Source organism: Heterocephalus glaber, unplaced genomic scaffold (assembly GCF_053883595.1).
Source record: "Heterocephalus glaber isolate CG9 unplaced genomic scaffold, H.glaber_assembly_v1.0 deba00001504, whole genome shotgun sequence".
Taxonomy (NCBI): Eukaryota; Metazoa; Chordata; class Mammalia; order Rodentia; family Bathyergidae; genus Heterocephalus; species Heterocephalus glaber.
In genome coordinates this window covers 58135176-58152417 of record NW_028258324.1, presented here as the reverse complement: position 1 = coordinate 58152417, position 17242 = coordinate 58135176, and the positions used below count along the sequence as shown (strand labels likewise).

At 43.9% G+C, this 17242-nt stretch overlaps 1 pseudogene; it reads right to left on the bottom strand.

The window, feature by feature from the left end:
- Positions 1 to 1823: 1823 nt before the first annotated feature.
- On the bottom strand, positions 1824 to 3274 carry LOC101724345 (citrate synthase, mitochondrial pseudogene; annotated as a pseudogene).
- Positions 3275 to 17242: the final 13968 nt, after the last annotated feature.

Genomic DNA, 17242 nt, shown 5'->3' with positions numbered 1-17242 from the left:
TGCATGAGATGAAAAACCACATGAAACAAGTAGACGAAAGTAGAACAGCATCTCCAACCACATTTTAGCATGTTTAATTTAAAGAACTATGGAACCTCTGACACTTCTATTTTTTAACTTTTGTTTTTATCAGTACATGCTTACAGTACTTTTAAAATTTACATTCATCATAGGGAGTTGGAGCATGTACATAACACATCTTTTTTTTTGGTACCAGGGATCGAACTCAGGTCCTTGTGCTTGAGCACCAGGCTGCGAAACCACTGAGCTAAATCCCCGGCCCTTACATAACACATCTTAATGCTTCTAAGTTTCCTTCTCCTCCTCCCTCCTTCTCTTGGTCCCCTTCTCATTTGCAAAATATCTATCTCTCTATTTCCTATATCGATCATTTTTTTTAATAAAAAACTTTTATTTTATTTTATACAGAACAGCCTGAAGTCTGCATAATGACTTGACAGTTACTCAGGGGTTTACAGTGTGTCCATCTCAGCAGCGTGGTTCTGGGGTTTGGGGAGCCACACAAACGTAGGCAGGAGCATCAAGGGAAGAAGGGAGCACAGCAGGAGTGTATCTCAATCCTTTTGCAAAGAAAAGGCAGTAGAGCATTCTGAGTCACTGAAAACCTGTGCAAATGGGGCTTCTAAAACACACACTGTACTGTGAGCTCTTGGGGAAGGGGCAGGAAAAACACACTGATAAATAAGGGAGCATTTTCTATGGCAGGGGATGAGCAAGGAGGCTTACTACACTGAATGTCCCCAGCTCATAGACCTGATATTCAAAGGAGATCGTATTTAATCTTGAATCATCTCTGCTCTACAGGAAATGCTTGTACCTCTGGGACCAGACCATGAAGGGGCTGGACATTCCTGAGCCCCTGTTCTATGCCCCATAGCATATTAACAGGAAGAAGGTCAGATGGTAGTGGCTTGAGTTCTGCAGAAGTAAAAAGCTTAGTTCACAGTAAGTGCTGTTAAATCCCAGTGACGGGGAAAGACCACAGATCAGACTGACCTACTGAAAGAGGCCTTTAGTTGGGACAAAGAGGGGAAGGTCCAGGGTACCCTCAGCTTGAGGCAGAACAGGTATAATGAGTCTGGAAAGAGTTATTAAAGTAGTGGGAAACAGAACACTCCCAGACCTTAATTTTAGTGGGATAACTGTAAAAAGAAAATCAAATGAAACACTGGGTACCAATCACAACAAATGCCATGCCTTCACGGTCACTTGGTAGCATAAAAAGAAAAACTGCCGAAGTATGTCCAGCTACCCAACAGGTCTTAGTAGGAGGTGTCCATGTGCATGGGAGAGGGCTAAGTAGAGCTGATAATGCCAAATGATCTCCATGGAAACAGCAGGGGTGAGGTCCTGGTTTCCTGGCCTAGAGGGCTGGGGAGAGTAGAAGCAAAAGCTCCAGAATGACTGCAGATTGTAACCTGCTTAACCCAAAGAAAGCGGAGCCAGATTCTTACTCTGGAGATGGTGGGGGCCAAACCTAGCCCACATCACATGTGTTAGTCCTGGTCACCCTAGAGCTGATGGGCAACTCATCTCAGGCAGGGATGGGAGCTGGTTAGGAAGAAGGGACCACTTTTTATCTGTTAAAGTCTAAATTTTTTTTTTTTTTTTTTGGTACCAGGGATTGAACTCGGGTCCTTGCGCTTGCAAGGCAGGCGACGGAACCACTGAGCTAAATCCCTGGCCCAAAGTCTAAATTTATATTTTAACTTCAAACTTATTTTCAGTGCCTCAGATACTATTTAATCTTAAGTCTTTAAAGGCCCCCTGAAACAAAAGTATACTATTTTTTGTTGCTATTAAGCTTCCTTATCTTCTGGTAGTCAGTTTCCCCCAGTCTCCAAGTTTTACCCTGACTTAGAGTCCACAAACTTCATCAGACCATCTGTGCTCATGGATTTAGGCCTTTCTAGAAGGAAGCCTAAGGCTTGGCTCCAGATGAGCTGTGCTAGCCTGCCCAGTGCCCGTGACACTCCAAACAGGACTGTGTAATAATTCATCTCCGTCATGCCAGAGTACTGGAGCAGCACCCTACTGTAAGCATCTACATTGGGCCAAGGATTCTTGGCCTTGCCCTGCTCTAGGAGAATATTGGACACAATCTTATACAGCTGAGCAACCAGCTTAAACATGGGGTCATTGGGCAGGTGTTTCAGAGCAAACTCCGCTGACAGAAATATCATGGATCAGTCTTCCTTAGTACTGCATGGCCATAGCCTGGGACAACCCATCCTGAGTTGAGTGTGTTCCAGATGTAGTCTCATAATTTCTCATCTGACACATCTTTGCCATCTTCCTTTTGTAGTTGTGTTAGCCAGACAAGTACTTCCTGATTTGCCAGTCCATGTAAAGGCCCTGCCAGCCCATTCATGGCTGCTGCAAATGACAGGTAAGGGTCTTAAAGGGCACTGCCTACCAAGTGGCTGGTATGGGCACTTACATTGCTACCCTCATGGTCACTGGATAGTGAGGTATATGTGCACAAGTTCCATGAACTGAGCATCGGTATAGCCTAACATGTTGGTGAGATTGTGGGACCAGTCCAGCTTAGAGTCAATACTACTGCCCTCGCGGTAAAGATTCCGGTAGATCTTTGCTGCAATACAAGGTAGCTTTGCAATCAGATCCATACAGTCTTCATAAATCAACTCCCAATACTTGGTTCGGTTGATACCCTCTGCATATGCCCGAGCAAAGTTACTTTCACTGTTGAGGGCTGTAATAGCTGCACTTAGCTGAGACATAAGGTGTAGACTGGTAGGAAAGTTGTCCAGCTTGGTGACCACATGAGAAGGCAGAGCTGCTCTCTTTGCCCAGTCTTTTGAGAGCCAAGATACCTGTTCTTCTGTTGGGATCCGTCCAGTTACCAGCAGCCAGAATTAACCTTCAGGCAGGGGTTCTTCCCCACCCTTAGCCTTGAGCAGCAGTTTCTGGCATTCAGGGATACTATGGCCTTGGAAGCAGATGCCCTCATTGGGATCAAGAACTGAGGTTTCATATACCAGTCCCTTCATGCCTGTCATGCCACCATACATCATGTCCACAGTGATTTGGCCCACCACAGTCTTGCCACATTGCAGCCTGAAGGCCTTAATTCTGGCCTGCTCCTTAGGTATCAGGTTGGCGAATATGTCTTTCAAATTCATGGAAGAAGCACTGGCATGCCGGGCAGCAAGAACAAGACAGGATGAATTCTTGGCTCCCAAAATCTGGGTGGCCGCAGAGAGTAGAGCCATGGCGGGAGAACCCCAGGTCTGGTGGGAAGGGCAGATGGGGAGGGAGCTGCGGCAGGAACCGAAGTCACCGCCGCTACACCACAGGCCGGGCCAACCCTTCTGTATCTATCTTTTATTTTCTTTTTTAATTTTTAATTTTTATTTTTTTCCGGTACCAGGGATCAAACTCAGGACCTTGTGCTTGCAAGGCAGGCAGCAGAACTACTGAGCTAAATTCCCGGCCCTTGCTTTTTAATTTATTAATATGTAGGTTTCTCATATGAGAGAAACCATGAGATATTTAAGCATCTGTGTTTGATTTATTTCACTTAACATGATCTCAAGGTACAACCATTTTCCTACAAATGACTCAAATGTATCATTCTTTTCTGTTTGTTTGTTTTTGGTACTGAGAATCGAACTCAGGACCTTGCGCTTGTGAGGCAGGCACTGGAACCACTGAGTTAAATCCTTGACCTCAAATGTATCATTCTTCATAGCAGAGTAGCATTCCCTCATGTATAAATACATTTTCTTTGTCCATTCATCTGTTGATGGATATATAGGCTGCTTCCAAGGTTTAGCTATTATGAATTGTGCTGCTATAAACATGGGTATACAGGTATTTAGAGAAATGCAAATTAAAGCAATACTGAGATCTGTCTTACCCCAGAAAGAATAGCCATCATCAAGAAATCAAATAATACAAATGCTGAGGAGGCCGCAAAGGGAAGAAGGAACACTTGTACATTGTTGGTGGGAGTGCAAACTAGTGCAACCACTGTGCAAAACTAAAAATAGAAACTCCATCCTACCAAGCCATCCCCCTTTCTCAGTATCATCTTCAAAGGGTTAAAGACCTCATAGCACAGTGATACATGCCCACCCATCTTTGAAGCTTCTTGATGATCCAATCTAACCAAGTACCAAAAGTACACAGAAGAGGGGCCGGGGATTCAGCTCAGTGGTTTCGCCACCTGCTGCACAAGCGCAAAGACCCAAGTTTGATCCCCGGTACCAAAAAAATAAATAAATAAAAATAAAAATAAAAACACTATAATCTTAGACTGTTGTTGCACTATGATGTAATTTGGGGCTGGGGATTTAGCTCAGTGGTTCCACAGCCTGCCTTGAAAATGCAAGGACCCAAGTTCGATCCCTAGTACAAAAAAAAAAAAAAGGACACAGAGGATCGGACTTCCTTTTGTTTTCTCATTTCCCAGGCCACTTTGTAAAACTATTTTATTCAATCATTTGTACATGTATGAACAGGAGATACATTTACATAATATCATCATATACACCCTTTTTAGTCCCTTCTTTTTTCTCACATTTGTGTGGCTTTTATAGCCCGTCCTTCCATCCACATCAGCAATGCCCAGCAAAATCATCCATATTAGTAACTTGTTTGTATTCTTCCATATGCTTCTCCAGGCTGGAACAATCACACACATGTGTGCACGCATGCACGCACACATACACACACAAACACATGTACAGTTTGCTCTCTATTGTTAGTTTTACAGAAACAGGATCATCTTTACACAATACCCAAGGATACCCAGATCCACACAGATTTAGCTCAAACTTTACCCACCTCATACACCTAAAACTAACACTTTTATAATAGTTGTTATACCACCAGAAAAGTAAACGAATGAATAACTTTAGAAATATTTTCAAAAACAAGTTAAAATAAGTAGATTTTACAGGGCAGCTTTCAGTTAGACTTGATGATTTGCACATAGCACTTTACAAGTCATCTTTCCTTTTTTCTTTTTGGTGTCTGCTGTTCAAAGTACTGCTCTGTTTACCAAGGTGAATTTTCAAAGGTTCCTGGGAAGCAGTTTTAGCCAAAGCATGTGTGAGTTCTGGGGGAGGCAGGGACAGTACCCAGAAGGTCAATGGGAGAGTGGAGTTGGAGCAATGGGACTCTGTGAATGAAAGTTTAGATTGTCAGGCTGGGTATTTAGCTCAGTGGCACTGCACAAGCACAAGGTCCTGAGCACAAGGTCCTGAGCCCAAGGTCCTCACAAGCACAAGGTCCTGAGTTTGATCCCTGGTACTGAAAAAAATAAGTTTAGTTTGTCAAGAAAAATGGGTCAAGGGTTCCACCTCGCAGCAGCACAGCAATTGTGACTCATTTGTGTGTCAGCCTTCATAGCTCTTATTTGGTTTGGTGTCACAGGAAAAGCCCTCAACAAAATGAGCCTTCAGACTCCTATTTCTTATCTTGGGCTTTCTTCTTAAGACCTCCTTTCCTCTCTCATGCTCCCAGTGCCCTGATTTCCATTTCCCATTGAAAATTGCTTAGAAGAGAAAACCCAGGAAAAACACAATCACATTTACTCCCAAATGGATGGTAATGGTTGAAAACATCATATTTACCAGTATTGTTTGCATTTTTATACAAACCAAAGCTTTATAACCACAACTAAAAAAAATCCAACAATAGAATTGCTGTTGAAGATAAAAGAAGCATAGAAAGAGGCTGCAGGACATTTCCAGTGCTACTAAAAACACACATTAAACACCCAGAAGAGATGCCCCAGGAACCCAGCACAGAGACTAGGTTTAGAACAAGAAAATCTATGGGCATTCTTCCAAGCTCAGGCACACACTAGAAGTAAGAACTTAACAAATCACCTCAGTTACCTGGGTCCCAATGTCTTCATTTGTGAAATGAAGGTCTTGAACTAGATGACATCAAGGTCACTTGAAGGTCACCAGCTCCAACATGCTGGGATTCTGTGATTACAACAGCGGAAGTTGCACACCTCGAGGGACTGCATTATCACTTGCAAGTGCAGGTGGCAGCCCTCACTGCAGTTGTCTCCTCCCCACCTCTCACTGTGCCCAGCCAACCCACAAACACACTCAGGAATGGGGAGAAGCATGGCTCCAGGAATTTCAGCCCCCATTTTTTACCTAACTTCTTAGGAGTCAGGTATGATTCCAGCCACCTGACTTCTTAGGAGACTACTCATTTTGTTCTCAGTTTTTCTATCTAAAAAACTAAACTACACCCTCATGACAAAGTGATTTATTTTTTAAATGTGAAAGGCTGATCGTGGCAGTTCCTGTTCAATATCTACCATACTTTCCCATCACCTACCGCAGCAAGCACTGTTGGCTGCCCACTCTGCAACCAATTGCTCCCTTTCCCTCAGTTTCCATCAGAAGCCCAATTGTCTTCCAGGCTTCTCTTCCTGGACATCACCTCAGAAGTAGGCTTGTATCCAGGGGTAAATCAAGACTGCGCTGACCTGTCATGAGCTTGCGTTCCCCTTGCCATTGAATGGTTGACATTGCACATGTAATGTTCTTTTGGCCACTGACACCCAAGCATGTGATGTAGGGCTTCATAAGGGAAATTTTCCCCACTGATTAAAAAGACACAAGTAAAGAGAAGTAAATCTCCCTCTTTCATCATTGTGCGACCAGGAGAAGAGCAAGTCTAAACCAAGGATGGAAGAGCAAAAAAAGTGGAAAGAACCTAGGTCCTTAAGGACAGAGTGAGCCACTGAATTCAGTCATTTTGGAACTCTCCTGACTCTGAGCATATCACATATTTATTTTTGCTAATACATTTCCCTTAATGTTGAGGCCAGTTGAGTTTTGCATTCCTTGCAGCTGAATGCATGCTAATACATTTTGAACATACAGCAAATGCGTTTTGTCTCCTGACTACATCACCTCCATCACCACAGATGAGGCTCCAGCCACTCACCTCTGCCCCTCCCAAAACCACCCACCCTGGTAAATACCACTATGCATGCTTCCACTTCCAATAACAGCACCTCTCCTCTGTAGGATCCTTGGCCCGATTCCCTCAGGCAGACTCTCCCTTCCTAATTTCCCACAGCACCCGTTTGCACACCTGTTGACCACACTAGACTGTGAACTTCTTGAGGGCAGAGTTTTCTAGTGTCTTTTTCTTTTGTGTTGCAGCCCCTGTGCATCTGTCTGATTAATAGTATCTGCTGAATGGATGCAAAACCCAACCTTATCTATCACTTTTGGAATACTTCTCACTCCGAATTTGAAAATTTTAATTACTTTTAATCTCTGTGTGGGTCTTGTTAGTGGGCTATGACTCAAGTTCACAGTCTGAATAGTGGATATCTGGTCAACCACAGAACCAGCACTTCCTAACTGAGGCCATCATGCACTTTGACAGGCTTCGCAGTTAGTTATATCTGACAATCTGATACTCACTCATTTTTCCAACATGAAAAGAAATGAGCAAGGGAGGGAAAAGTGCCTCACTGTACTTGAGCAGTGTAAGAATTTTGTCCTATGACTCAACTCCAAGATTCAGAAACTCTAAGGCCAGCTGGCTGATCCATCTCAAGAGCATCAGTGCAGGCTTGGTTTTAAGAGAGATCAAAACTCTTAGAAAAGAAATATGAAATAAGGTTTCAGTGCACAGAACCAAACTCTGAGTCAGTTCAGCTCCAACTTTCTTGCAGAATTTGACACTGAGTAGCCTATGTCCCGTGTTACTTCCTATACCATGCACTCACTCTGCTCTTCCTCTCTGCATCCTCCACATCTCTCTCTCTCTCTCTCTCTCTCACACACACACACACACTCACACACACACACACACACTTATTTCAACTTCTGTCTGCAAATACATGCAGCTTCTTCTGGTACCTTCGGTGAGTGACAGTTTAAGAGGTCAGATGCCCAGATGTGAAACAAAAGACACGCCCTTTGATCCAAATGATCAGCTTCTGGGAACTGGAGCCCAGTAGTTCAGCAATTCCCCATGCAGGGCAGAGGCACTCTTTTGGAAATGGTGATCACGTTTAATGTGACAGGGGGTGAACAATTACACTAGGGTTGAGATGACTCATTTAAATAGCACAATTCAAATATCCTATTCATCTTGCAATATAATCAAACTCCTGAGGGGTTGCTACACTTCTTGCAGGAAAAAAAAATGTGACAAAGGGGGAAAAAAATTGCAGGGAAATTACATTGCCTGGATAGGCAGGTACCAAAAGCCAGAAGGGGTCAGGGAGCAGGATGCTGGCTTGCTGTAAAATAAGCAGCTCTGATCAACCTTCAAAAAACAAGTGGGGAAATTACCCTTTGCTCTTCCTGGAGTCGTGCATAGGTCCTACTGACTGCTCAGTCTGCCTGAAACCTTGTGAATGCTACTGAAATCATTCCACCATCGAAACGTACTGAGTGCCTATTATGTGCTAGCCCTGGGAATGCAGAGAAGGTAAACTTCTTCCTCCTCAGATGAACCCCTCAAATACCAAGAAAGACACACAAAACAACATGATCAATGCTAGAATGGAGAAGTAGAATAATCACTTCTGAGGAGACAGTGGATTCCATCTGAAGAAGCCCTAGGGCATGAAGCAAGATGCACAAGGTGTGAAAGAAACACCAAGACAGCAAATTTCCTGGTCCCCAAGTGAACATGGAAGTCCTGAGTTGTCTCACTGGGGAATAAATGTTCCAGGGATCAAGGCTCTTAAGAGAGCTCCACTCTGGCCACACCCCTCATCTCATCCAAATTCCAGTGTCCCTTTCTGTATTTCCTTAACCCAAGACACCACTTCTGTTTCAGCCCTTTAATCCTCCATTTTGAGGATGGTCCAATTTTTTTTTTTTTAACCTCACTACCACTTGTCTGAGGAAATAACACAACAGATAGGGACAGCACAAGCTTAGACTTGAAGCAGAGCTGGGATTGAATCCCAGCTGATTCAAGGATTTAAAGAGATCACAATATTAACATAGGAGGGGCTCAATAGGGCATGGCTGTCATGGCTGTTGATTAGACTCAGGATCATCCATCACTACTCCCATCTTCAAGCTTCATATCTGCTGGCCTGAGTTTCACCATTTTCTCTCTTCTCTTTCCTTCCCCACTCGGTCTTTTATCCCTCAGCTAGAGGGACAAGCCCCACACAACTCTAGACTGTACATACTTCATGAGGTGGTATTTGTGATGGATCTGAAAAGCTAGTTGTATTTGGCCCTGTGGATCTGGCAGGAAAAAGGCACACCAACCAGTGACAGATGGTAAATAATTCCAGAGAGAGAAAAGCACACATCCTGTTTATATGGGAACTGGTGTATTATGGGATCTACAACAAAGACATGTTAGAGATCAGGAAAAAGTCTGAGACAATCACGTGTAGTTCTTGGGACATCATATGACTCTGTGTGCGTGTGTGTGTGTGTGTGAGTATGTGTGTGTTTGGGGAAGGGTGTAAGGCACTTACATATGAGATGTATCGGGAATAAAAGACACCAAAGCAGAGGCAGCTCCTTGAGGTCCACCTGCAAGTTTTGTAAAGCATACTAGTCACAAATTCAGAAGGTCTGGCCTCCAAGATTTAGAACCAACAAAGTGAGTGACCTTGGTACACCGGTTGGTTCATTTGTAAAAATCAGAAACTTGACCTTCATGTTGAGCTGCCCAAGTTCAGACACCAGCTTGACCACCTGGAAGATGACCTTAGCTAAGGTCACGACTTAATTGGTGCCTCCATTTGACTCTTCTGTTATAAAATAGTGGCAAACTCAGACCTTTGCCTGCAGTGCTTCTGTGAAGACACTGCCAATGACCACCCCAGACATACAACAAGAACTAAAAGTAGTTGCAACTAAAATATTTTCATGGGCTTTCCTAAGTTAGAAATAGCCATTCAGAAAAATTATTCTGGAACCCTAGTCTGGAACATGATATGGACATTTCTTTCTGACACATTTTCAGATAAGCTGGTGTGAGTATATAATGATCCTTTATAGATTTTCTTTAGAAAATGTAAACGTATCCCTAGGAAGGTATACATCCAATTATAAGTCCCCAAAGCAGTAAAATTCAAGTAAGTGTTTGATTTCTAACTCCAATTTAACCTGAATTTCAAAGAAAAGGACTATTAAATGGAGGTATGCAGAATATCACTTGTTGTCACATTCCGTCATAGAGAACCTAGAAACAAACAGACAAGAGAACTGTAAATATATGTTTGCCAGAGTCAAGAAAACTTTAGAGATTTCCAAACTTTGTCTATGATTGATCATTTTGGTTCCCCTTCAAGAATCTACTGACTAAACATTTAGGAATTATTCAAAACTCCAACTAAAGAGGTCCTGGCTTCTCCAAACTTCTGGGGTCTCCACTGCATAGTCAGCTTAACATTCACAGCCTTGCACACTGCCCTCTCAGGGGCACACTGCCTGGCCTTCTGGGCCTTCTCCTGAAATCTGGGTGGAAGCCTTCCTGACCCCACAATTCTTGCATTCTGCATGCACCTAAAACCAGCACCACCTGGATAATGCCAAGGCCTCTGCCAGCTGGAGCAGTAGCCAGGCTTCCTTCTCTTGGCTGTATGGGGCTCGAAGCAAATCCTAAGGAACAACTTCCCTAGGTCACTGCCATTCTGGAACATAGTCCTCTGGGGCTCTCTTCTCAAAGCAAAGTGTTTCACCTTTGCAACTGTGAGGCTGCAAAGCCTGGAGTCCTGCTGGTTCTTGTGTTGTCCTCAAGCCATGTTTTCTGTTGTCTTCTTCTGAAATACTTGGGGTTTTGGGGGTTTTTTGCTAGACTTTTCTGCTACCAATTCCTCCTCTGTTCCATCTTTGCAGACCACAACTTTACTGGAATTTCCTTTCTGGCCAAACTCACAATGTTTTGAATTATTCTTCTGGGGTCTTTGCTCTTGATTCTCAACATAAATCTGGCTAAAAGACCCCAAAAGTAGACATGCTACCACTTCACCATTAGATTGCTTTGAAATTTCTTCTGCAAGATTAATTAATCCGCTGCCCTTAATCTCAGGCTTAAGCAAAGTCTTGAGCAAAATGCAGACAAGCTTTCTGCCAAGGCATAACACATATTGCCAGGTGTCCAACAGTCAAGGCAGTCCTTCTTTCCAGCAGAAACCTCCTGAGCCTAGTTTTTGCTGGCAGCATTCTGGTCTTCTGAGCTCTGACCAGAATCTCCCATCAAGTATAGGCTAAGGCTTTCCAGGGCTTCTTTCTCAGCTGGAATTTCCAAACCTTTCCAAACTCTTCCCACAAGCCAGTTCCAAAGGCGCCTGAACCACATGGTCAGTTACAGTCACAGCAATGACCCCACTTCTCTGGTACCAGATTCTGTCTTAGTTCCTTTACTCATTGCCGAGACAAAACACCCAACACCCAAAGTTAAAGGAGGAAAGGTTTATTTGGCTCACAGGTCATAGAGGTTTCAGTCCATAGCCAGCTGACTCCAAGGCAGGGTGGCGTGGGGCATTGCAGAGGAGAAACAGTCTGTAGCAAGCAGGCAGGTGAGAGCACATTATAGTTTATGCAGGCTACCTACCCTAGAGCTGGCACAGCACTCACACTCCCAGCATCACACACTCTAGATCCAGCCACCTAGGAAAAAGCCCTACCTTTGACCACATGAGGCTTTGGGAGGACATCTAGACAAAAGTCATAATAACCTCCTAATCCAGTGCTGACTGGCACCAACAGGCAAGCTCTTGTCATTGCACTGACTGCATCCCAAGCACTGAAGAGAACAATACCTGCAATAAACAGATGCCAAAGCACTGACATCCCGTGCCATTCTGTCCACCTAGAGTGTCCTTTCCTCTTACTTTTGAGACTTCTCAAGTCTCCTCTGGAAAGCATTTCTGTATTGAACCTCATTCAATTCTGACTCTTTCCTGCCACTATGACTTTGTTAGCACTCGTAAGTCACTCTGTATTAGAGGAACTGTCACCTCTTTTAGTCTTCAGTAGACTGCTGTGTTGAGCACGCTATCTCTGGGCTCTATCCTTGGCTCTGCCATCTGTTTCATCTACTCAGAAGCCCCTCGTGGCTCAAGCTTCCCTGTCCCTGCCCTGGGGTCCCACAGAAGATGTGTCCCCAAGGTAGACAGCAGGGCTAGCTCAGAGATCCCCACCCAACTATTCATCCCCAACACCTCAAAAGGTAAAAATAAACCATAGAAAGATACAGTATACTGGACACCCCACAGTTAGGTTCCAGTCTCCTGCCCAGGATATGACACAGGCCTGAGAAAAAACCCAAAAAGACAGAACTAAGAGAGAGAAAGCGGGGTGCCAGGACGACCAATGCCAGTGCAACCAACAAAGATGCTGGCCAGTCCCAGGCACTGACTTTATTGGCAATCAATTAGGGTAAAAGCAAGCTACATGGAAGGGCAGGGCTCTGTGTGGTTTCTATGGAAACTAATGTAAACAAGGCTCATAAAGGACAAGACAAAGCATTCTCAAATTAGGAGCAGAATAGACAAAATATATGGTTGTAATTAGAACATCGTCCTTCCAGTAAGGTTTTAGTTATGGGAACAGAATTTGAGGGCAAGTTACTTTGACCTCAGCACATAGGCTTCGGCCAGACTCACTTCGCTAAACAAGCCAGTTGTAGGGTTAACTCTTCACAGCTTGCTTTGGGCATAATCAATATTACGGTCCCCTACACAGTATATGTATAACTTTTTTTTCTAGAAGGAAAACAGTACTGCTAAAAGAGTTTGCCTTTAGGAAGAAGGCTCAGGGCTAAGGGGAAGAGCATGGAGACATGTGTCTTTGAATGAGTCTCTCTGCCTCCGTTCCCCCATGGAAACTCACACATAGTGCTGTGTGAAGATTCAGTGTGGTGCTGTGTCCAGAGTACTCAGCAAAACACCAGCCTGGCCAGGGAGGAGCAAGTGTAAGCACTATGACAGCAAGTGAAGTCTGAGCCAGGCCACCACCTGTTCCTGTTGAAAAATATCATACTGCCACTATTTGTCCATGGGTCTGAATTACTGGGGCTCTAGTTCCCCAAGGAGGGCACTGCTGGTCCTTGCACCAGCACAGTGACATTTGTGACACAGGGCATTTCATGTGAGGAACTTCTTGGTTCAAAGGCCCAGTCTGCCTCATGGGAAGTGCCAAGCCGCAGGAGGAAAGCCAGCAACACAGAGGTGGGAGTGGAATTCCAGGACTAGAGATACTGGTATCCACTGCAGCTGCCATCTTTTTAAAGCTACAGTCCCATTACCTTGCCGCAGCCTCTCTTTGGGGCCAGCTTGATCTCAACTGTTGCTTTAAAAACATATACAGGGCTAAACTTTTGTCTTTTATTATCTCTTCTGAACTCCTGAGTAGTGTCTCTGTCTCTTTCTCTCTCTCTCTCTCTCTCTCTCTCTCTTTCTCTCTCTCTCTCTCTTCTCCCCTTTTCATTTCATGTGGACACTTGAAATCCCAGCTAGGTATTTGCTTCTTCTAGAAAGCCTCTCCTGACCTGTCCAGGCTGGAATTTCTCCTCTTCATGGAACTCACCGTGTCCTAGCATTTTACCACCTTCTGCTAAAATTTCATCTTTTCCTAGGCAGGGGGACACTTGGGCCATGAGTGTTTTTCTTCTGTATTACACACTCTCAACTCCAAGGCTTTTCTTGGCAAGAGCAGGAGAACAATAAATGTCTTTTGAGTCAGACTCTTGTTCCCATCTGACCCCAGCTGACAATCTCCAAGGCCCCTGTAGAAAGCAAACAGGTGTTAGTGTGATTCATGGTCTCCATACCAGCAGGCAGGGTGGAGATGTAAGATAAGCTTTTCCCTAAGAGAAGATACTTTTGCTAAAGGGTCTGCACACACTTGAAAGAGAAGAGTTTGTTGTGCCCTGGTTGTAAATTCCTAGACAATTTCACTTTCATCCATAACGTGGCCCTTTGTTCTTTAGACTGTGTAGGAATAACCTTGCTGTGCTATTGCTACTATTAATAATGTGGCAGCCTTATCACATTGCGTATTGTGTTATGCAAATTGACTGCCAACACAAGGGAAAGCTGATAGGAAGGAGCTACCTCACTGTTGATAAGGAAGAGACTTCCTTCTGACCTCACCTGGCTCCCTCTGGGCCTGGGAACCGACTTCAGCCTCCTCAGCCTGGCTCCTCTCCTGCCCTGCACACAAATCAAAGCAGGTGGTGAGGACTTTGTGCCAGGCACTCAGCCTTCCTAAAGAATTGGTTTCCATCTGCACCATGGCCAGCAGTTTGCACTCAGCGCAACCAGAAGGCCTCTCAAAAGATAGGGACACAATCCAATCCACTCAGCATTCTGTTTTATGAGGACATCTTCCCATATTTTCCACTTTGGGTGTCCAAACCACACTTGTAAAATAGGGCGTCCTCCTCGCTCAGGTGGCCTTGTCCTCCCCTTCAGTGTGAACCATGAATTGTTCTCAACTGAAGAACGGGCAGGGGTGGTCACTGTGGTGACATTCTCACTAGATACCCCTCACCCCACAGCAGAGTTGCCCAAAGACCTGGCCCTTAGCTTCTGCCTCTGCCCCCGCTAACTGGGTGTCTATAGCAGACCCCTCCTCAGGGAAGGCCACAACTTCCATCTGCAGATTGCCACACACAGCTCGGCTGAACCCATCCCGTGTGAGGAGAGAGAGTCAGAGTCCAGCAATCCAGGGGAGGACCCTGAGGGAAAACACCCTCAGAGCCTTCTTTCACCTACAAAAACTCAATGGAGGACTGGAACCAATAAAGATCTGGTTTAACTTTCTGAAATAGCCTCTTATTCTTTCTGGGAAAACCGTGCCCAGTGACCTCAACTGGTTTTCTTTATTTGAAATGTAAATTGCATGCACACGCACTGTGGAGGATTTTTGTGAGGTAAATGGCGGCGTCGCTGATGTCCAAGTTCAGCACCACTTTTTAACTTTCCATCACCAGACCTTATCTTTCCAGAAAACAGATGAAAAGGTCTGAGGAGGGGGTGATCATAGAGATGGGAAGGGCTTTTATTAAAAGAGTGTTTTCCCAGACCTTAACTAAACCTCCTCCACTTTTGTCAGTCAGAGCCGACAGTTGAGAGCAATATTAGAGGAGGTAATTGCATGTATCAGTCAACAGCTTTTGTCCCATGGCCGCCGAGAATTACAGTAAAACGGGCACAGAAAAACGGCACACTGGATTAAAGGCAAAAGGGCTCTTTCTCCAGTTTCTCCCTACTCACCAGCTGTTATGTTCGGCTGTAGAGACAGAAGCAGCAATAATATCTGGGGGAAATCTAGCCTGCCACAGTCTGGGTTTTTTCCCTCCACCTTGAAAGTGATTAATCTTTGACTTTAAAGAGAAACTTTTTCAAAAAGCATTCTACCTTGCCATAGCAACTAAGCTATTAACTCTGTATGATTTTTTTCTCCTGTTAAAGTATATAAACACACATAAACTTAAATCTTCTGTCATTTCCTAGACTGACTAGAAACCAGCCAACCCAGAACCTTTGATGTCCCTCAGTGACAGGTCCTAAGAGTTGCCTAAGTAAATAATTTGCAAGACACAGACACATTTTATGTACACTCGATTGTAAATTGAACCAAGCCAAACTCTGAGGAACAGTTAGCCTAGGGGTCTGGAATTCACCACAGGTACACAGGCACTGGAGTAGGAGGGAGGGAAGACAGAGGAGACTAACCCTTCCTTGCCTGTGCACCTCACACATATTCTCCTCAGGCAAGAATGATTGTCACCAGGTCCCTGGTGATCTAGACACCTTGGCTGGCCCCCAAACATTAAGTATTAAAAGATCAACTGCTTTTCTCTCAACCACAGAAGATAGCAATCTCAAGAGCCTCCAGAGGCTTTGGAACAAAGGAAGGTAAGAGGGTCCTTCATAGGGCCAAGATGAGTATCCTTTAGAGGGAAACTAGCTGCCTAAAATGGCGGAAACCAACGCCAGGGAGATAGCAGAAAACAGTAGGCCAGTGTCATTCCTGAGGGACTTAGGGGAAGCAGGGGCCCAAGTGAGTTTGGTCATAGGAAAGTTGTCTGATTCATGAGTTAGAAACCCCATGGCTTGTGAGGGTAGCCAAGGAGAACTTCACAATTCAACAGCAACCATTATTTCCATTTTACAGATCAGAAAATGGAGGTTGAGAGAGATTCGGGACTCAGCCAAGTTGATGTAGCAAATAAATAAGGTAGACAGGACTCAAACTCAGCTCTGTCTCCTCCTAAGCCTTCCTCCACATGGTATGCCTTCAGGAGGTCTTGATTCTGTACACCATGGAAGTGGGGAGCTACAGGTTAAATCCATTGTATCTTCCCCAGGGCATCAAATTATTCAAATATTGGCCAGTGTCAAAAGGAACAAAAGTAGGGTAAGATGGGATTAAGTAAATGCATAGCTGAGTATTTCAAAACATATTCTTAAAGTCAATGGCCATATTAGTAGGATGTAATATATATTATGAATGAATAATAAATAAGATTATATATTATGAATGAGATTAATAAATTAAAAAGATTCAAAATTCAAACAGGAAAAAAATGGTGTGAAGTGGAGAGTTTCTCTCTCACTTATCCCTGGAGTCACAATTCTCCCAGTGGGCAAGCAATATATTAACTCTTTATGTGTATGCATAGACACAGGAAAGTAAGTACACATATAGTTTTTTCTCACTTTTAAACATAAATAGTAGCCTACTAGATATGTTTTTCTGTACTTTCCTTTCTTTGTTAAAAGAAATCTTCGAGTTTTTGTCTGTACAAAAAGTACTTCTTCATTTCATTCATAATGCTTAGTATTTCATTATATCGATGTACCCTCATTTATTTAACCTGTCTAGTGAAGATAATCAGGATGTTCTGAAAGCTTTTCCACTACAAACAATGGCTCAATGAACAACTTTTCATGGGTTATTTCTCTCACTTGAGAGTATATATGTGAGATATTTTGCTACAAGTGGGACTACTAGATCAAAAGCTATATGCAGGCTGGGGAATTAGCTCAGTGGTTCCGCAGCCTGCCTCACAAGCACAAGGACCCGGGTTCAATCCTGGTACCAAAAAAAAAAAAAAAAAAAAGCTATATGCATCTTTAATTTGGATAGATACTAACAAATATTTCTCTCTGCAAGTTGTACCAGTTGGCAGAGAGCCATTTCTCAATGTTATCCAACTCTTTTACATTTACCAATCTGATAGATAAGAAATGGAATCTTACTGTACTTAT